This window comes from Cupressus sempervirens, chromosome 7 (genome assembly GCF_028749045.1).
Source record: "Cupressus sempervirens isolate cs-2001-9-10 chromosome 7, ASM2874904v1, whole genome shotgun sequence".
Taxonomy (NCBI): Eukaryota; Viridiplantae; Streptophyta; class Pinopsida; order Cupressales; family Cupressaceae; genus Cupressus; species Cupressus sempervirens.
In genome coordinates, this window is record NC_143124.1 from 579,747,101 (window position 1) to 579,769,952 (window position 22,852).

Sequence of the window (22,852 nt, forward strand, 5' to 3'; positions counted from 1 at the left end):
TGTGCTCAAGCTTCAAGTGCTCCTATTAAAAATGGTGTTCCTATCAAAGCTACTCATGAGTCTATTGATGGTTTTGACTATGTTGCTCACTCTAAAGATGTTGATTTCCCTTTTCACTATCCATTTGCATCTCCTAAGTCTATCCTTGGTCCTCATCCATCAAATCTAAACCCTTCAAACCTTCCATCTATATTGGGACATCTCCTACATTTTCCACTCCTAGCTCTCCCATCATACCTCAAGATCAACAAAGACACTCATACTTGATGACTTTTCACCCATCTATCCATCTAAACTAGTCATATCAACCTTATTTATCCAAAAATCCCAAGTCCTTTGGAAGTGAGAATAAACATAAGAATCCATTGAAAAATGAAGATCACTATGTCCCATCTAAATGACATGTGAATGCTAAGAAGGAAAATGCACAAGAAAGACCAAGAAGGTCCACTATTCAAAAAGTGAAATCAAAGCAAATATGGGTTCCTAAACCCATTATTGAAGATATGTGTTCTCAAGCATCCAAAGAACAAGAAAAATCTAAAGCTATATGGATTCCCAAGTCTCTTTTGAAAGACTTGTATATTGAAAATACTTCAAAAATGACATTCAAGCTTTCAAAGGCTTCCACTCCATTTTCTTTTAAACATCTTCCTCAAAAGCTTCCAAAGGGTTCCATTCCATCTTCCCTCCATCATTCCAACACCCTTCAAGGTGTGTGTTAATGTTGATCTTGTCCAATAATTCAGCTACCTTCATGAAATCCTCTAAAGCTTACACATACTTTCCATACATGAACTCTTATCCTCCATATACTCTTCCTACTATCATCTCCCTTCCATCACCCTATTAGCATCTTTGAGCATACTTATCTATGGTCTTAGCTTATCATGACTTATCCTTACTATAAGAGCATTATCGAAATTGAAAAAAAAGGTTCAACTATTTCTAAAAATTCCAAAAAAAAAGAAGGAAAAAATGAAAAAATGAAAAAAAATGAAAATGTGCCTTGGTGAAAACCACTTCTTGTGGCACCTTGGTAACAAAAGTAAAGATAAATAAATTCATCTTATGGTGAAAAATATTTCTTGTGTCACCTTGGATAAGTACCATGATGAAAACCTGGTAGACAAACATCATATGTAATTCTTCCATCATCCATCTATCCCCTCTTCTCTCTTTGATCTTGACAATGTTGAGCTATCTTTGCATATTGGCTATCTTATCCATGGGATTCTCTATTGTGTTTTCTCATTCAGTCATAGCCTCCATCTTGAGCTTTATTCTTATTGCTCTATCCCATCACTATCCTATCTAGTTGACCCCTTGGTCTTGATCACAATAAATAAAACATGGTTCTCATAGGTCTCTTGACATGGCTACTCTTTTGGACTACACGCTTCATGCTATCTCACTTGTTGGCTTCACTGCTTATCCTACATGTTATCTTGCTCATTACTTTCATTTCTTATCTAAAATATACTTTATCTAACTATTTCACCTCTTTCCCTAACTTGGGTACTCTTGAGGAGTTAGTCCTTGAGGATCACCTTCACTTGCTTCATACTCCTTTCTTATCCATCTCTACTTATCCATTGACTTGTTGCTCCGTTGTGTCCTATACCTTGCTAGACATTGGAACAAAATGATGTGATCTTGCTTGAGAACTAGTGATGTCTAAATCATTCTAAAAAATCCATAAAATTATATATGATGCTGAAAAAATCCTAAGAATTAGAAAATGTCCTAAAAAAATGATCATCTTAGTGAAAACCTAGCAATAGCCACTTTGATGTATCACTAGAAAAAATTAAAAAAATAAAAAATACAAAAAAATTGAAAAAAGTCCTGAAAAAATCTATCAAGTGGTGAAAACCTAGAAACAGGTGCTACTTGAGACCCTTGCACCTATGTCTATCAATATCAATCACCCACTTCACACCACATTTCTTATCTTGGAATTATTTCTTGTCCTCGTCTTGGGGGCATAGTGGCTTAACATATTGAGTTTTCCTTGTGCATTAGGGTTTCTTTGGAAACTCACAAAATAGTGTTTATCAACACTACACACCCACCCCCCCAATGTTTCTCAACACTTTTTAGATAGTTTACCTACAGTTTTTGATATCATGATATTTCTCACTATTAGAATCAAGTCTTGAAAAAATAGCCAAGTGACTTACACACATGCACTTAAACACTTAAATGATTGAGCTATGCTGATCTTTATCTACTTTGTGTGCTATCTATGACTATTTCTTCACTATATGTTCACTCCCTAATAGTCTTTCAAGGATGTCATTGATTGGAAGAGTGGGGGCATGGGGCATGTTTTCTTGATTTCTTCTTGTGGGTATACTTTATTTGTCTATAGTGTTTTAAACATTCATGCTCATCCTATTTGACACTTTAACTTATAAACCTATCATCCTTGACTATTTCACAAGATCGCACTTGGGGTTTATCCTGGTGCTTATGCCTTGATACAGGTATAATCTTGCTATACTAAACTTAGGGAATCTAATTGTGTAGTCATCTTGACTTATATGTCTTTGATGCTTAGATTTGATTTCCACATACCTATCTAATATTGATCATATTCATATCCTCATAGTTATACTAGTGATGATTGTATGATCTCATGATGTCCCTAATAAACACTCAATGATGAAATAAGAGTCTAAACATTATGCGTTTCTTGTAGGTAAACCACTTTGTAGATTGCTTGCATTATAGGTTCATTTTCTAGCTTAGTCTTACATTCATGCATATGGGGAGAGTTCTCTCTTCATCTTTTCATGGACATATCAACTAATTGCTTTCATATCTTTCTTGCTTTCTTCTTGATCATGTCTTTTCATCTTCTTGATCTTCCACTTTGCCTCTTTGTTATCCTATCATCACATCTATATAACCTTTTGACCCCTAGCTAATTTTGATTTCCTAGATCCATTTTTGGGATTGAAATTGAAATCTGAGTTCATCTTGATAGTTAAAATTGTGTTTTAAAAATTCTACCTTCTTTTGAGTAGTTAGCTGATCTTCTTTGGTCTAATCTCTGAATCATCGCTGGGGCATCTTCATTTTTTCATTTCTTCATCACCTCTACACTTCATATCTACTTAAATTCACCCTTTCATGTCTAGAATCATCTTTCTACTTGACTTGACCTAATTTTTATGTTGTATCCTTCATGCTCAACTCTAGTCAAACTAGGGCATTCTATCATTCCTTAATAGTCACTCTTTGGTTCTAATTATCTATCTATTATCTTGGACATTGCTATATTCTGATTTACTCATATCACACTTGTTTCTTCATCCCTTTACCTCATTTCAATTTTGATCTTGAGGGGGTAGAAATACTCTATCATCACTTGCTACAACCATCTATTTCTTAAGAGCATTTGTTTGATCTGTTCACTTGCTCTTGATCTATTTGCTTTGCCTAGGTGTTAGCATGCTTCTTGAATTTTGACATCATCCTTTTCCTAGCATTCAATACTACCACTATCAAGTTGTACATTCAGGATGTGCTATCTCTTTCTGCATTTCATTCTTTAGAATCAGATATCTATATCTATTTCTGCCTTCTTGGCTTCTATTTTCTTTGATGTAATATGTTCTCGGACTGATCATGCATTCATTAAAGAGGTGCAAATTTAATCACCTAAAAATGGTCATCTAGACTATTAACCCCCTTCTCAACATTTTGGTTAATTTAATTAATCACTTACCTAGACCATATTGCTAATAATCAATTAATTTGATTATAACCTATAGTTTGACTATGCTATCCTAAGTTCATTATTTTATTAAAAGAACATGTCCCTTTTTTAATTAAATAAAGACTCCATTCTTCTAACCCACTTAAAGTGCACACATAAAGTCCTTTTTCTAATTTTCAAAAAGAAAAGGCTTTATGACTTTTGTCTTATATGACAAGTCAACTTATATTCTATTGGTTGACTTGTGTGTGCACATGGATCACTTCTTTTTTTGAACTCCACCATTGATCATCTCTCATCTTCATCGTGATCTCTACCATCCAAGTGCCTTTAAAAGGGAGAGAGATTTCCCCCTTAAAGGATCAATCACCATTTGAATATTGTTATGCTGCAGGTTTTCTAATAAGTTTTCTTTGGAGCTTTGTGGAGAACTTCTCATTCCTTGTGTCATTCTATCATCACCATTGCATACTAGCTTAGAATCATGTTGCATGTAGCTTAGCTTTCATTTTGCAATAGCTTAAATCACATAGTAATTAGTGGGATTTGTAACAATTGCATATTGCTTAACATAGTTGCATTTTTGCACTCTCATTCTAGCTTAATCTTCATTTGCATTGCATCCTTGAGGAACTCCTTGTGGACATTTGGATTCTTGCATCTTGTCTTTGGAACCTCCTGTTGCATGGTTTACTATCAAGAAGAGTATTCCCAAGGCTCAGCTGAGAGCCCTTGTACTTGAAATACACTCTCTTTTACTTCATGGATAGGGAGCTCTAAGATGACATTCAAGCATTCCAAACTCATGGAATTGTTTGGATATAAGGGTTTAGAGTGTGACACCTTTTGAGTGTGTAGTGCTAACTTGCACATATCAAGTATTTCATTAAAACATTTGAAAATATTTTTAGTTAGAAGGAAATGCATAGAAGGAAATAAACAAAGTAGAACCTAGATCTAAACAATTGAATCTAATAATACTTTGCTTTTAGATGCATAGTCAAACTTATCAACTTTTATGACAGTACACTTAACTCTTTGTTCATCATTGTAAGTCTCTTGTTTCATAGAAACTTTAAATATGAATTTATTGAAAATGACCTTCCATATAATTTCTCCTAGTTTGACATCATCCTGTTCTTCATCCTTCAATATTTTTAATTCCTTTGCTATAACACCCATAATCTCTTCTGTCACTTTCCCAAAATAGTAATCCAAGTGAATGTTGTGTGATCTTGCACTATACATTGAAGCATGTATATGTAATCACATTCAAAAAAAATCTTATCACATCTTTGACAATACCAATTACCATTTCTATCATTGTTCACCTTCTTTTTGCATTGCCTTTCTTCAAATTTTAAGGGGCAAGCTGAATATTAAAAATTTTCCACCTTTATAAAACATAGAGTAGCTTTTATCATACCCCAACAATGTGCATTAGATTGACCTAGTCCTGAATCATTAACTTGTGCCACAGTTTTTAGCATTTTAGTTTGTCCAACAAATGATATTTACTTTGTAATAGAAGGGGAAGCAAGACATTTCCCTTCTGTATCAAACCACAATTTTAATTGATGTGCCTCTAGAAGATTTTGATTTATAAAAAGTTGGGGGTTGCGCTAATTATCCATATAGATTTTCCTCCAAAACCACTAATGCATCCAACCTTTATAGCAAGAATAGGAAAACTTTCCAAGTCATATAGATTTTGGAGTTGTTGGCGTTCCTTATTGCAAAGTCACCCCACATTATGAACTCCACTATGAAACCTAACCCATCTTTCAATTGAAGAGTTCTTTTCTCAGTTTGTGTGGCATTCTTTTTTAATATCAAATTTGATGGATCAATTGCTAAAACAACACCAATAATATCAACTATATAGAATTGCTTTCCATGGCATCAACTTCACTGATTGATATAAAATTGAAATTTTGTTAGGCATAAAATTGTCTTCCTCCAAACACAATTCAACTATGAAATTACTTTGTAGTTGAATTTCCCAAATCATTCTTCAAATGGTTAAATTTTTTCTGTGCAGGTTTAAGGCTCCCTTTTGAGATTGCAAACAGTTTCCCAATCTTTATGCATTCATAAAACTTATCTGCAATAACATTGAAACATGTAACTCTTATTTCCCCACTATCAAAATCAACCAAATCAAAACTAAAAACTTTTCCATCTTCTCTTGCATTGTTGAACTAACGAAGATGAGTCTTTGTAGTAACTCTAGCCTTGATTGTCCATACACTCGTATAAGGATGTAATGCTGCAATAGGAATGCTTTTTGCAACAACTTTATTTCTTGCAACATTTAGTTGATCACATGAATCATTGGTAGAGTCCATGCCTACATCATCATAACATAAACAAAATAATAAAACATTAAACACAATGAGATTTATAAAAAATACTATCTTTAATAATAGAAAATTATGTTTGAAAAATATAGAAAATAACTATATAGATAACAAAAAATATTTAATTTTTATTAAAACAAATCATATTATTTTAAACCTATATTGATTATATAGCTTACAATTATAGCCACATCATGCTCAAAGTTTTGTTAGAAACTTTAAATCTCAAGAATGAGACTTGATGCAAATGATTTAGGGCCAGAGCATTTCAAAGCTGGATTCAAATTGTGCCAAACCTTAAACAATCATTTGTATGCATTCATTTCATTTTCTAGTGGGTTGAGAGTGTGCATAGGCTAGAATATTGTCGTTCTAGAAGCCAAGGTGCTTATGGCTATGACGGTCAAAAATTTCAGATTTAGTAAGAGCAATAAATATAGGCATGCACTTGTCGCCTTCATTACTCTCAATCCTCAAGACGGGATCTCGATCATGCTAGAAAAAAATGAATGCAAGGGATGAAGTTGATGGATTTTATCATAATATTTTCATCAAATCAAATAATCAAATAGTTATAGAAATATATTTACAACTTCAAACAAATGAGATCAATTTTTCTACCTCCCAATCTTAGAGCACTCGTGTTAATGCATGGAAAATATAAAGACATTAGCATAATATTCAACGGTTTAGTAACACATAAACTCAAATAAAATTCATCTCATATAATATAATATGGGGGTTGTGTATATTGCAAAGAAAAAACGTACTTAAAATGAGTTCTCTTCTAGACATAGATTCAGATATAATTTCCCTTGGAGATATGTGTATAAAGAAAGAACGTTAAATGCTTAACAAAATTCTAGAAGATATATTTCTCAAGACACACAATGATCACAAACGTTGTGAAAGATTGATCCTTTCAAAATATTTAGAAACCAAAAATAAAAAAAAGGGATATCCATTACGTTAATGGATATGTGAGCGATCTCTTAAATGCAAGCATTCACTTCTTTAATATGAATTTCAAAGATCACTTCTACTTGCTCCTGCAGGAACTCTATACATTTTTACCTCTATTTTAAAATGAATGCACTTCAAAATTAAAAGACAATGATGAACAATCCAATTTCTTCGACGAGATCGCCAAAATGTACCACTGGTAATAAATGAGAGGCAAACAATGATAGTTTTATTTTGTCTCTTATCTTCATTGGTAAACATTATCTGCTCACGTCCACAATAAAAAAAATCCAATTGAAAAATGTTTCATAGAATGTAAAAGAACCAAATGAATAAAATATTACCCTCTCCTAAAACATTGATCAAGCTTTTCAAAATCTACTCACTTCAGAATTATCATGATTTGTAAATATAGACATATGGTATTGTGACATTTCTTAAACAGTATAAGGCAACTAAAATAGAAATTATCAATGTGTAATTGTGGTTTTGTCTTCCACAATCATTCCTGCAAGATAACTATATATAGTTGTTAAATTAAAGATTCAAAAATATCATTTTCTATCCCACATTTCTAATGTACCCAATGCTTCTAATGCATAACTGTTACATCTTACCATCTTCTACTATGTGTGCATGCATCTTTACTTTTGGTTTCTAACCGTCATGCATTCCTAACTGCCACTTTCTCTTTCTTTTATATTAAACTTTTTTAACCATTGGTCATTTCTTCAATTATCAAGCTAACTCAATACAAGATCACAACAACCATCAATTTGGGAGTCCACCATTATCATTTCTATTAAACATTGTTATTTAATTAAATTAGAACTCTCAAATGGCTATCAAATTTATTGAAAAAGACTTATTGTTTACATTGAAGATTGCTACCACTGTAGAAAGCCTCTCAGCTTAATAAATGAACCTTCACTCCCTTCATTTACATCTAACCCCTCATTATTCATTTAGCACTTTTCAATACTTACACTATAAACAAACTATAAGTTCAAAAAAATGTAGAATGTCCATTTTTAAGAAAGTGGAAAAATAAAGTAAAAAATGCTATATGTTGGATTTTATTTTTTTCCTAAATAATTAATAAAAAAAATTTATTGGTAAAAGGCCTAAACCCTATTGTTTGAAAAGAATCTTACTACTCTTCTAGGACTTATTGTCCTTTGGAAGATTACAAACAATTATTCAGTTTTAAAATCATTTCCTTAATTATCCTTTTTTGAATTAGAGCTTCCATCCTTATATAGACACCTCATTCTGTAATATCTTCATTTGTTATTCTTTTCCTTGGCCAAGATCGATGTTAGTCCACTTATAATTCAATATATTAATGATTAAATCTAATGAATCACTATTTCATGAGAAGATCATAATTTATTTGAAGGATTAAAAAATACATAAAATATTCCTTCATTTTAATTGTTAGTTAAACCGTTTAAAAGAATGGATTTCAAAACATTATAATTCTGCATTTATATATAATTCCCTTTAGTGTATATTATGTTTAGTTTTACTCTTGCTATCTTTCAAGAGTATTTGTTTCTTGATTGCATAATTAACTACTTTAAAGTTCCAATTTCTGTCTACTTATTCTCTTTTTCTTGGTATTGAGCCCATATTTCAATTGTTCTTGGTGTTTAGGATAAATTCTTGAGTTATTGAGTTGGCTAAGTAAAAAAAATAAAAAAATTGCCTTTGAAATGATCAGATATAACTATGATAATCGAATTTAATTTCTACCATCCATTATGTATTTATGCCACATGCAATATATAGCCCCTTAAATTTGGATTTCAAATATTTCAAAGATTGAGGGGAGTAACTCCTATTTCAGGATATCCAAATCCTATGTAATTTTTTTGTTATATTTATGTTCATTTTTTTCATTCTAATAAAATTCTGGATAAATCTAATATTATTTTTTTCAACAAGTCTTCTCACATTGCAAGTGAATTTACTCAATATTAGTAATATATTAACACAATGCTCTGAAATTAAAAAACTTAGACTCAAGAATCTCATTCTTCCGAAGAATCTACCATCCCAACATCGATTGTAGAATACAATCTTTGCTATTCTATTTTTTATGTTATTTTGAAGCTTGAGATACATACTTACATTTGATGAAGCAAATTGATTCATTCCATATTAACCATTATGCTTAAATCACAATATGTTATTCACCTACCTTAAAGGCTTACTGTTAAAACCCAAATCTAAAATGTTAATTAAGAAAAATAAGTTCAAAGTTACATGAAACTAGTTTAGAATACAAATTCCTGACTAAGAAAGATGAAGATTGAACATATACACATTGAAGACTAATTATTGTAGAGGCGAGATATATAAATATACTATCATTTCATTTATATTTGTATATTTACAATCTAAGAACATATTATAGAGGTATATGGTATGAACAGGGGAGAAACTAGACACTAGGAAAGAGGAGAGGAACTATAGAAAGAAAGAACCAACCAAGCATAGAGCCGTGAATATAAACTTATAAATCTAGATTACCTAGAATACCAAAAAAAAAAACTAAGCTCCTTATAGAAATGAAGAGGCTCAGAGAGCCTAACCAACAAAAATCAGAAGTTGAGAGTTGAGAGTAAGGAAATACTAGATGAAAAGGACAAACACAAAAAACTTGAAAAAGAGAGCCCTCAAAAAGTCATCTATACATATATGAAGCGAACCCTAAACATTACATAAAACCTTCTTCCTCTAGATACCATTCCAAGCCCTTCTAGTCTTCAAAAATGTGGGTATGGCTGACAGTTATAATCACCTAAAAATGGCCATCTAGACTATTAGCCCCCTTCTCATCATTTGGGCTAAATTATTTATCATTTACCTAGGCCAAATTGCTAAAAATAAATTAATTTGATTTTAACCTATAGTTTGACTATATTATCCTAAGTCCATATTTGATTAAAAGAACATGTCCCCTTTTAATTATATAAAAGATCCCATTCTTCTAACCCACTCAATGTGCACAAATAAAGTCCTTTTTCTATTTACAAATTAAAAGAAAAGGCTTTTATCTCACATGGAAAGTCAACTCATTTTCATTGGTTGACTTGATCTTCCACATGGATCATGCTAAAAGTCAACCCTCACCCTTGATTATCCATTTGTTGATCTTGATCTCAACTGTCTGTTTACCTTTAAAAGAGAGAACTCTCTCCTTCTCAAAGGATCATTCTTGAGTAATGTTATGCTGCAGGTTTCTCAACAGATTTCTTAGAGCTTTGTGGAGAACTTCTACTTCTTGTCTAAATTCTCTCATCATCATCCCTATATTAGCTTATATTCATTTGCAAGTAGTTTAGTTCATTTTGAAATAGCTTAAATTACTTAGTTCAATTAGCATGGATTGGTAACATTATCATATTGTTAGCATAGTTGCATTGTACATCTCATTCTAGCATAGATCATACTTGCATTACATACTTGAGGACTTCTTTTGGATATTTACATCCTTGTTCTTGTCTAAGGAACCTCCCTTTGCATGGTTTACTAGTAAGGGTTGCATCTCTAAGGCTCATTTGAGAGCTCATTTCATACTTGTCTTATGCCCCTTGCACTCCATGGGTAGGGAGCTCTAGGCCACCATTCAAGCATTTCAATCCATGGAATAATTTAGATAGAAGGGTTTAGAGAAGTGCACAATTCTAGTGTACATTTTTTGCACCCACCATGGGAAGAACACTCTAGTTTTTCCTCTTAATCTACACATTTTTCTTGCATTTTTCGCTTGTTGTTTGGTCTCTTTATTTTTGCAGCCATGATTATCGTGCGATACTTTCTCTATATCGTACAATATTTCTTAGAATTGTCATGTGATACTTTTCTAGTAAAAGTATCACGTGCCCATATAGAACTCTATCGCACTAGTATATAAAGTTTTATCGTGCAATTATAGGATGAAGTATTGCACGAAATAGAATTATCGTACCACTATACTGAAAAGTATTGTACAATATTTTGTCTGTAGAAAAATATCACTCAGCCTAAAAATTATTATTGTTTGGGTTCTTTAATCAATTTTTTGGTCTTTGGCATTCTATTATTTGGGTTTTATAGGTCTATTACTATTTGACAGAGGTTTATCACAGGTTTTCACATTATTTTTGAGACTAACCTTTGTTGGACTAATGTTTGTGCTTGTAGTTTTTTTTCCTAAACACTTGAAAGGTTACCTTAAAAGAATGCATGTCAAAGATTCAAATGCAAAAAGGCTACTAAAAGTTGTTTGCAGGGCTGCCTAAAAGCATAAAAACCAAACAAGTGCTTGTATTTTCCTTATTTTGTGTGTGACAATATTACTAATTGTTTATCTTTCGTAGGCACATAAGACTTGTGATTTTGGTCTCTTAGTGGTAGGAAAGTATGATCTTCACCCTTGTGGTGAATCAAAAATATTGACCCACCTTTATATTTCAAGAGCAAGAGGGTTAATTGAACTTGTTTGACGTGTTTTGGGGAAACAATTGGGATCAGAGAGTAAGCTCTTCACCCTCATGGTGAATCATAAATCTTGACCCCCAAGAGTGGATCCAATCTGGTTTAGTCTAGAATCCTTTAGAGGGCCTTCTTTTGAGCAATCAAGAGGAATGACCCAAGTGGGGACAAGAGAACCCAACTATCTTGCCCTAATATAAACTCAAGGCTATCAAGGATACAAAACCTTGGTAGATGCATTGCTTGTCTTCGCTTAGTATGAGTACTTGTGGGATTGGGACCATGAAAAAAATACTAGGAAATCATTCTTAAGGTACTCTTGTGGACGCAAGATCCATTACTTGCCACAAGGAAAGGTGTCTCATGATTGGGTGCAAGAGGATTAATACGAATGGAAACCTGATCTAAACACTCTAGGTTATAAACTACCTTATTTTGCCGCTCAACATCTTGGTGCAAGGATTGATCATAGTGGATTACTCGGATCACCCCAAAATTTTACACTCACCATTTGTGTCCCCTTGGTTATGATAATGACACCTCCATGACAAAGTCAATATCTCTTGTGGGCAACCGCTTGGTGTGACACGAAGGGGCACTTAGTGTGGGGAAAGTTGTTTAGTAATGAACCTTGAATCTTAGGTAGATCTGCTTGGCATGTGTTTTTGAATGTTCTCAACCCGTGTTAATGTTCTTGCAAATCAAATATCTTGGTAGTGTAATCACCTAAAAATAGTCACCTAGACTATTAGCCCCCTTCTTAGCATTTTGGCTAAATTGATTAATCATTTGTCTAGACCAAATTGCTAAAAATCAATTAATTTGATTATGACCTATTGTTTGACTATACTATCCTAAGTTCATTATTTGATTAAAATAATGTGTCCCCTTTTAATTAAATAAAATACCCCATTCTTCTAACCCATTCGATGTGCACACATAAAGTCCTTATTCTATTTTACAAATTAAAAGAAATAGTTTTGTCTCACATACAAAGTTAACTCGTTTCTTATTGGTTGACTTCCTCTTGCACATGGATCATGCCAAAGTAAACTTTCACCTTTGATCCTTCATCCATTGATCTTGACCTCCACCATCCGTACATCTTTAAAAGAAAGAGTTCTCCCCTTCTTAAAGGATCCACACTCTTCAGTATTGTAATGTTGCAGGTTTATTGATCGAATTCTTGAGAACTTTGTGAAGAACTTCTATTTCCTTATCTCATTCTATCATCCATAGAATTCTAGTTTAGTTTCATGTAGTTTAGCTTTTATTTTGCAATAATCGAGCTCACATAGTATCAAGTTTAGATCTTGTAACACTCTCATTCTTGTTTAATATAGCTGTATTTTGCATATTCATGTTAGTTTAATTTATATTTTTATTGCATATTTGAGGAACTCATTGTGGACACTTGCATTCTTGTTCTTGTCTCAAAGAACCTCCCATTGCATGGTTTACTAGAAAGGAATGTGTCTCTAAGGCTCAGTTGAGAACCCATTATATGCTTAAAACACACTTCTTTCACTCCATGGATAGAGAGCTCTAAGCTAGAATTCAAGCATTCCAAACTCATGGAATCACTTGGATAGAAGGATTTAGAGTGTAACACTTTCTTAGTGTACATTTTTGGTGCTCACTATGGGTTAGAATACTCTAGTTTTTCTCCTTGTCTTGCTGCATTTTTTGCATTTTGTCTGCACTTTATTATTTTATAGTCATAGGTATCAGGTGATACTTTTCCAGTATCGTACAATATTTGTTTGTACTATTGGGTGATACTTTTCTAGTAAAAGTATCACATGCCCTTACTAAACTATATCACCTCAGTATAGTAAGTAGTATCACATGGCTTTAGGAGATATGTCACATGAAGGAAAACTGTCACATTGGTATACTAAGAAGTAGCGTACAACATTCTTCTCGTAAATATCACCTTGCCTAAAACTACATGCTGTTTAGGTGATTTGGTCAATTTCTTAGTTGTTGCTTGCTATTTGTTAGATTTTACAGGTTTGTGATAGTCTGATAGAGGTTTATTTATAGATTTTTCTACTATTTTGGACTAACTTGTGGTGGACTAACCATTGTGCTTGTAGGTTGTTGCCTTGAAATGATTGCATAATTACCTTGAAAAGAATACATGTCAAAGCTTCAAATGCACAAAATCTACTAACAACTTGTTTTCAAAGTTGCCTAACATATAAAAACCAAATATTTTCTTGTATTCTTTTATTTTATGTCTGATACTCTACTAGTTATTTTCATTTCATAGGCACATTAAACTTGTAATTTTTATTCTTTGGTGATAGGAGAGTATGCTCTTCACCCTTGTGGTGAATCAAAAATATTGACTCACCTTTAGATTTTGAAAGAAATAGGGCTAATTAAATCTTTTTGGCATGTTTCAGAGAAACAATCAAGATAGGAAACTATACTCTTCACCCTCGTGGTGAATCAAAAATATTGACTCTTGAAAGTGGACCAAATCTATTGTAGTTAGAATCCTTTAGAGGGTCTGCTCTTGGGAAACCAAGAGGAATGACCCAAGTGGGGACAAGCGAACCCAACTATTCTAGCCCACTATAATCTCAAGGCTATCAAGGACAAAAAACCTTGGTAGAAATAGTGTTTTTTTTCACTTAGTGTGAGTACTTGTGGGATTGGGACCATGAGGAAAATGCTAGGCAAGAATGTTTAATGTGCTCTTGTGGCCACGAGGTTTGTTATACACTGCAAGGTGGGGTATCACGTAATTGGGTGCAAGAGGAACATTATGAATGAAAGCCCTTTTTAAACACTCTAATTTAGTAACTACCCTATTTTTCTACTCAACTTCTTGGTGCAAGGATTGTTCCTAGTGGATTACCTGGATCACCCCAAGATTTTACACTCACCATCTATGTTCCCTTGGTTACTCTTATGGAATTTGCATGAAAAATCCAATATTTCTTGTGGGCAACCACTTGGTGTGAGGCAAAGGAGCACTTAGTGTGGGCCAAGTTGTTGAGTAATGAACTTTGACTTTTAGGTAGACATGCTTGGAAAGTATTTTTGAATGTGCTGACCTGTGTAAATGTTCTCTCAAATCAAACATCTCGATAGCTTTGGTAGAGATTTTGTTTTGATATCATAAATGCATATTGGCAAGGTTTATTTGTCCCTTTTTCAATTGATTGAGACATGAAAAATACCTCTATTGTTTGCAAACCATGTTGTTCTTTGACATAAACTAAAGTTCTATACCATCTGATCTGAAAACTACTTGACTGTTAAACCAAAACACAAAATTTTCAAAACTATTATTTTTTACAATTCATTAGCACACTATTGCACTCTCTCTAGAGAAATATCATACAATACTTTTTGTCCAAAATTGTATCACCTAGTTACTTTGAGCTCTATCACTTGGTTATACTAAACTTTATCACCCTGCTTAAGAGAAACTGTCTCCCAAAAGAAAATTTTCGCCTGCTTACTATGAACTTTATCATATGATATAATTTGTTGTCTTATTATCACCTAGCTTCTAGAAAAGTATTTCCTAGGTTATTTCTCCTTCAAAATAGAGTTTGCATTATGTTTTAACTAATCTAGGGTCTTATCACTTCATTCCTTCCTAAATTTGGTCTCAAAACTTAGTGTTAGGTATTGTCCTAAGTTGAAAAGATGGGTTTAGTTTGCTAGATGTAAGTATCAAAATTTCATTGATGATCACTTGTCAAAAAATTGATTACCACTTTATTCTAGCTAATTTCTATTGATATTCTTGCTTGCTCTCTCAACTTGAGTCATTAGTGCTATAAATTCTTGAGCACTCTTGACAAGTCATCTATTTTACATTGACAAGTGATTATTCTTGATTGTACGAGCTTCTAATCCGAAACACTTTTCTCATCCTACTAAAAAAAGACATATCCTTACTTATCAGTCACATCTAAGTTCCAATTTGGTAACGGTAGTCATCCATCTTTCATTTTTGCACAATCGAAAACTCCACCTAGGCACCCTCATGAGCAACCTTGTGTGGAAGATCCTAACTTTAATCAAACACAAAAAACCAACATCTGACATAATTTTCTCTATAGCTTTGAAAATCCATTTGCTACACCCTTTGATACACTTATGGGTAAAAATGACATCTTGATCACCATGCATCCCGAAGAAATCCAATGCTACTTAGAGGAATAAGTGTGAGAAAATGAAAGACTCAAAGAAGCTGTATTGCTAGAGAAAAAACTTATCAACAAGCTAAAACTAATACTTATGTACATGATGAGGAAATGGGAGAAGCTATTCCCAAAATACATTTGATCACATTCCCCTTGGTAGAAATGATGGAAAAAACACACCTCCTAGGAATCCTAGAGTCAATGCGGGAGCATTCCCATCCCCACCTAGACAATCACAATCACATCATGAAAGTGATGAGGAAATCACTAGTGAAGACATCATGAGATTTCAACAAGATGAGGTCACCCAAAAATTAATGTTCAAAGCTTTAGAATAGAATGGGGACCAATACTTTCAGTGTGTGAAAACAAAGGGAAGGAAACTCCCTCAAGATTTTGATGTAGAATGAATAATTCAAAAATGAGAGCCCACCGAGGCTGAAATATTGAGAGAAGAGATGAAAGAACTTAGGAAACAACTTGCATAATTACAATTGTCCAAAGAGCAACCTAAAAATTCCTTTTTTGAATCAATATGTGCTCTCCCCTTTGATAGGAGTTTATACATGCTTCCATTTCCTAGGGATATAGAGGTTCCTAAGCATGAAAAATGTAATGGAAATGATAACCCTCATGATCATGTGAGGTATTTATATGCTATTAGTATGGATTTCATGCATGAAGACACCTATCTTATGCATATGTTTGCTAGGATTGTAAGAGGGAAAGCTATGGAGTGGTTCACAAAATTGACTCCCCCTATCAAAACATTCAATGAACATGCACAAAATTTTATCCAAGAATACTCCTATAACATTCAACATCCCATCACTATGTTGGATTTGTACAACATCAAACAAAAATACAGAGAACCTTTTCCAACATACCTTCAATGATGGAGATCTCTACATTCTAGGTATCCTCAACAAGTTCACAAAGCTAAAAAATTGACATCTTTGTCAACAGGCTTGTACTAGAACTTTACATTGACTTGAGAAAATAGTTGTTCACATCCTTCAATGCAATGGTTGAGAGTGCATATTGTATTGATGATTTTGCTATCAGGAAAGGTGACATTATTTTGAAAAAAGACAAGGATGATAATAGAAATGAAAAGGACAAAAAAAAACCTTGGAATAAAAACAAATATGTTGTCAATGATGGAGTAGTGGATGCTCCTAAGACCAAGGAGTCTGTGTTCAACCTTTCCAAAACCATTTATGCTACAAAAAAACAAGAGGGTTCGAAACCACGAGTATTTGACAAGAATACCAAATTTTCTAAGAAAATACATGTTTAAACATCAATGGTTTAACCTTATGAAGTGGTCTTGAAGATTTTAATTGCAAGCAAATTGGTTACTCTTCTAGAAAATTCTTGCCCCTATGACCCACTCGTTAGTCCCTCTTGGTGGAGAGAGGATAATATTTGCAGTTATCATAGAAGCAAAGGCCACAACACTAAAAACTATTTTAAACTCAAGGATGTCATTCAATATCTTATAGATGCTGGTAAAGTTGTCACAGATGTCCTCATTAAGAACTTTGACCATAAAACTTTCAAACAACTATTTCTAGAGTATGAGAAAGGTGAATCCTCCAAGGTTCCTTAGAAAAATCATGATGCTAAGATCAACTATGCATATGCTAACACATATAATGTTATAAACATGAATGAACCTATTGAATATATTTGTATGATGACTTCTAATTCTAACAAACAACCTAATTATGATGTTGAGGATGAAAAATGTAAGGTTTTCCTCAAAACATGAAATGCTCCCCAACAACATAGGAACATCCAACCCAAGGTGGTACTTCAAGTGGTAGAATCCTCCTCCTCCTCTTTGCTTAATGCTATCACTAGGGGGAAATCCAAAGTTGTTCTCAAGGTTTTTAATGATCCTAAAAATGCTTCATCATCCAAACAAGAATGTACCTCAAGAATCTCCAATGATGACCTTGTCAACCAACTACAATGAACCTTGACTCAAATATCCATCTTTGAGTTTTTAGAATTATCCTCTTTGCACAAGGAAATTCTTAAAAAAGCCTCATGTTTTGCCAACATCCCCATAGATATTGATGCACAGAGATTCCAAGCTATGGTGAACCAAATTTCTTCACCTTATTATATCACCTTTTTTAAAGAATATGACTGAGATGTCAATCATATCCACACTCTCACCCTCCACATTGAAATCCAAATCTTCTATATTCACGTTTGTCAAGTCCTGATAGACAATGGTGCATGGTTGAACATCATCTCGTTCCATGTTATCCAACAATTAGGCATGTTTGAATTTTTCATTGACCCTAGGTGTAAGATCACTATCAAAGCCTATGATGAGGTTAAAAGGCCTTCTAAAGGTCTCATTGTGCTTCCAATCCAAGTTGGTCCAGTTGAAAAAGATGATGTTTTCCAAGCCCTGGACATACCAGTCACATACAATTTTTTTTTGGGAAGGCCATGGATTCATGATACACAAGCAGTTGCTTCCATGTATCATCAGTGTATTAGATTCCCTTTCAATGGTACCGAGATAGTTTTCCCCAAAGACAACTCAATGTGTGTAAACATGCTATCTATTTCAAAAACATTAGTTCCTCATAATCGCTCTTCTCACAAGTTAACACCATTTTTATAGAGTGAGAATAGAAATTGAAAATGATGAGCCTAGGCATGGGTGAATACACTCTATATTCTATTACATCTCTACCAATTCCCCTCAGTCTTATGGGAAACCTTCTACCAAATCAAGGCCCTCAGCTTTTGTAATGATCATTTTTGGCAGTTTTTTTCAATCTTTAGTCCCCCTAGAAGTGAAAAAAGAAGAACAAGCAATCAAGGATAGGATATATAGGGAAGAGGAAGATACAAAGGAAGTCACGATCACTACTCCCATCTCTCCTAAGCATTATGGCAAAGGGTATTAATTTTTGACAATAATGGGCTATCAAGGCCATGAGTTGTTAACTGGTAACAAAAAAGCTCTAGTAGAACCCTTAAGTCATACCAAGGGTCACAAAACTCAAGATAATACTAGCCTAGGTTTTGGGCTAGAATATGAATTACCAACATTTGATAGAAGAGCTCCAATTTTTAGTGACTCAAAGGAAGATGATCCACCCTTTGTTGCTACCACTCTGCAAGATGAGGATTTCATGCCTCTCACTTCTCTCCTTTGGGGAGAAGAATCAATAATTAATCACAATGATGTTGAAGCTTCTACTTCTTGATAGCATGAACAAGATGAATCTGACCATGAAGACTTAAATAGAGGAAGGATTAGACAATATATTGCTTGCTTAATTGCTAGGAACCTAGAGTATAAATTCTAGTAAGTATGAATGGAAAAGTCTCTTAGATGCATCTTGTGAATTAGGGGTGGATGTCATTCACACCTATGCTACCCAACCAAATGTTGAAGAGTCTATTTTAGGGTTAGATAAGTTTGTTTTGCAAACTACTTTAGTGGACCACACTGGTCCCTCTAGGTCTATTTTTGATTTGGATTCCTTTGAAACTTTCTCTATAGGCTTGACTTATCATGTCACTAGAGATGACTCCTTCTATATCAGTAACCTTAAAGCCTCCACATACCTTTCCTTGATTCACCCTAATCTCATAGATTGGTTGGTTCAACATCAAAGACCTAAAATACTATCTTTCCAGAATGATTATGACATTTCCTTCTACCTTAATGCCACTGAACCTATAACCTCTTCCACCAATGAACCTACACTTAACATGATGGAAGCAAATATCAAATACTTCAATCACAAAATAGAAATAAAAATCAAGTAGTTAGATGGAAAAAACCACTTTTTGGTGGTATCTAAACCTAAAAAGAGTAAAAATAAAGATGTATCCAATGGTGAAAACCTCCTTGAGGTGCCTGTGTATGAGGTACTTATTATTCTACCAAGCTATTTTCAGGATGGATCTTTGGTTCTCATTGAACCTACATAGCCTATCAACTTGGGTATAGAGGAATCTCCTAAATTACCTATTGAATATATTTACATGATGAGTCTTAAATTTGACAAGGAACCCAATTATGATATGAATGGTGAAAGACCTAAGGTAATCCTAAAGATACACAATTCTCAACAACATCATAGGGAAAATAGGCCTAAGGTAGTTCTTAGAGTGGTGGAACATTCCTCCTTGCATGGTGAGACACTTCATGTTGTCACTAGGGGGAAATCCAAAGTTGTCCTTAAAGTTGCAAATGAACCTAAGAATGCCTCATCATATAAACAAGTAGCTACCCCAAATATATCCACTTATGACCTTGTCAATTAGTTGCAAAGAACCTCAGTGCAAATATCAATCTTTGAGTTGCTAGAACTATCTCCTTTGCACAATGCAATTCTCAAGAAAGCTTTATGCACAACCAATGTCCCCAAAGATATTGATGTTGAGTGATTCCAAGCTATGGTGAACCATATCTCTTCACCACATCACCTCACATTTTTTGAAGAGGATGACACGTCACTTAGCCATCCCCATAATCTAGCCCTACACAGAACTCCAAATATTATGTACTCTCATTCATTGAGACTTGATAGACAATGGTGTAGGGTTAAACATCATCTCTTTCAATATTATCCAACAACTAGGCATGTACAAGTTTGCTATTGACCCTAGGTGAAAGATCACCATCAAAGCCTATGATGAGGTTGAATGACCTTCTAAAGGTATTATTGTGCTACCAATCAATATTGGTCTTGTTAAAAAGGATGCAGTCTTCCAAGTTTTAGACATCCCACTTGCATATAATTTGTCACTAGGAAGACCTTGGATTCATGAAATGCAAGCAATACTATCCATATACCATTAGTGCATAAAGTTTCCTTTTAATGGTGCTGAGATAGCCATTCTTGGAGACAACTCAATGTCTATCAACACACTATCTTCTGTTGAAATACTAGTCCTTCTCACGAGCTTAAACCATCCCTAAAAGAGTGTGAACAAAAATGAAAAATGATGAGCCTAGGTATGGGAGAGTACATTTTGGATTCTATTGCTTCTCTACTGGTTTCTCTGTGATCCACTACTATACTTGGACACATTTTTTCCATGATAGTCTGTTGCAATTATGTTATCTACCTATCTCCCTAGTAACAAAACCACAAATTGGCTCCCATCAGATGACCATTAGACTTTTGCTATTGCAAATTGTGATGGCAAGGGTATTCATCGTAATGGTGATGACTAACATTGTCATAACTTGGAAGAAGGGAGGGACAAGAGTTTATGTCATGAGTTCACAATTGCAATAGTAAAATGTTGTCATAATGATGATTTAAACTTTTAGTCAGTCATCACAATTGTGATGTGTATGTGATAACAATGTTGTATAAGTGATGATTATCCTTTGGATCTTTTCGTCATAGCTAAAATATTGTTATGATAGATGTGCTCTACAAGGGATGGCTAGTCATTGGAATGGACCATCATAATTGCAATGAATGGTCAAATTATTATAAAAAAAATTACTTTTGTGCCATTTCAAGACCAATGGATAGCCATGACACCAAAAGTTTCTTGTTTTTAGATCATAGTTGCTGCATGGGAAAGCCTGTGTTTCCTTTGATCCCATTTATGGTTTATTTTAATGATATTACTTTATATTCAATTTTTTTATTTATGGCTTACATAGTCCCAAGAGAAAAGGATGTGATGCAACATAGTACAAATATCTTGAAGACTTAAAAAAACTTGCAGCATGCTTTAACCCAACAAAATATATATGTTGATAGGCACTTAGAAAAGAGAGTGATGCATACATATCCAAAACTAGGGGAACAAATTGCAATCCACTAGATTTTAACCTATAAAGTTCATAGGGTACACTTGTGTTTTAGTAGGCTGAACGAGCCTAAAATGCTTCTCTATGGCATCCCTAGGCTTCAAATCTTCATTGAACATGGAAAGCACAAACCCCTCTATGGTCTATTAGGCCTCTTGGGAGTCTGTTGACTAGAAAAAATATGATTGATATAGTTTTTGTTGTAAATATTTGCATTGGCTACATTTTCACCACCATTAGCATTCCCATGAAAAGTCCAACCACATTTTGCAACAACAATAGGAATGTCTGAGTAACCCAAGGTTTCCATGTAATAAATGAGAGCATCCACACTTGCATCAAATAAATTATTATAACCCACTTCATTGGGGTTCTCTTCTTGGAAGAGGTTATAAGGGAGAGGAATTCCTTTAGGATTAGAGGCATAGGAAAAATAGGGGTACACATCTTCCATAAAGGGGGGAATTGTTTGTGAAAGGAAGTCCAAGATGGAGTGCATGACTGAGGTTATTTTAGGCCTAAAGGTTCCTAAAGAAGGAGGATAAGAATTTTTAAGGGAAGACATGGGTATTGTTGTAGAGACCTTGATTTGGTTGTGTGATTTGATTGCTTGGAGTTCATTGTAGATGTTTTTCATGGTAGGGAAGAGGTTGGATGTATAGGGTGTATCGGGTAGTATCTCATTCCCCACTATTATGTATTTTATGAGAGTTTTGGGGTATTGGGGTTGAATGTTGTCTACAACCCACTACCTTATAGTGGCTTGGCGTGATGTAATATTAGGGAGCTCCTCATTTGGGACTCTCACTATTACTTGTATGCCTTTTTTTTAGAAGGAATTGAGAGTCTTTTGATAAACATCATATATTCTCACTTTTCCAATTCTGTTGGAGGTGTACACGTTTTCTACTTCCTTTGGAGATGGTAAGTTGTCACCCAACCTTCCATAACATACTCCTATGGACTCTCCTATTGCTATTGCACCTACAAGAATACGTAAGAACCAGTTAGGTACAAGAGTGGATGCGATAGAAGTTGTGGGTGTGAGCTTAGGGAAGGAATAGTCTCCCATGGGTGAAGAATAGATAGTCACAAGCCACTCTCACCATTTGAAACTAGAGGTAGAATCAAACTTGAGACCATGAGGGTGACCGATAACTTCAAGCCTATTAGTCAACTGCAACCTTTGTTGTTGGGTCTTGGAATTAAGGAAGGAACAAAAAAATTATAATATAGGAGAGGAAGTAATGCACATTGAAAAAGGTTCCAAATTCTCTCCCATCCCCATATCAAATTAGGTATGTCATACACATACCATTCATTCTTATAG

General features: G+C 34.0%; 2 pseudogenes; both read right to left on the bottom strand.

Annotated features, from left to right (window-relative positions):
- Positions 1-4,684: 4,684 nt before the first annotated feature.
- LOC149548080 (replication protein A 70 kDa DNA-binding subunit A pseudogene) lies at positions 4,685-17,979 on the bottom strand (annotated as a pseudogene).
- Positions 17,980-21,539: 3,560 nt separating this feature from the next.
- Positions 21,540-22,594, bottom strand: LOC149548081 (glucan endo-1,3-beta-glucosidase pseudogene; annotated as a pseudogene).
- Between the last annotated feature and the right edge of the window lie 258 nt (positions 22,595-22,852).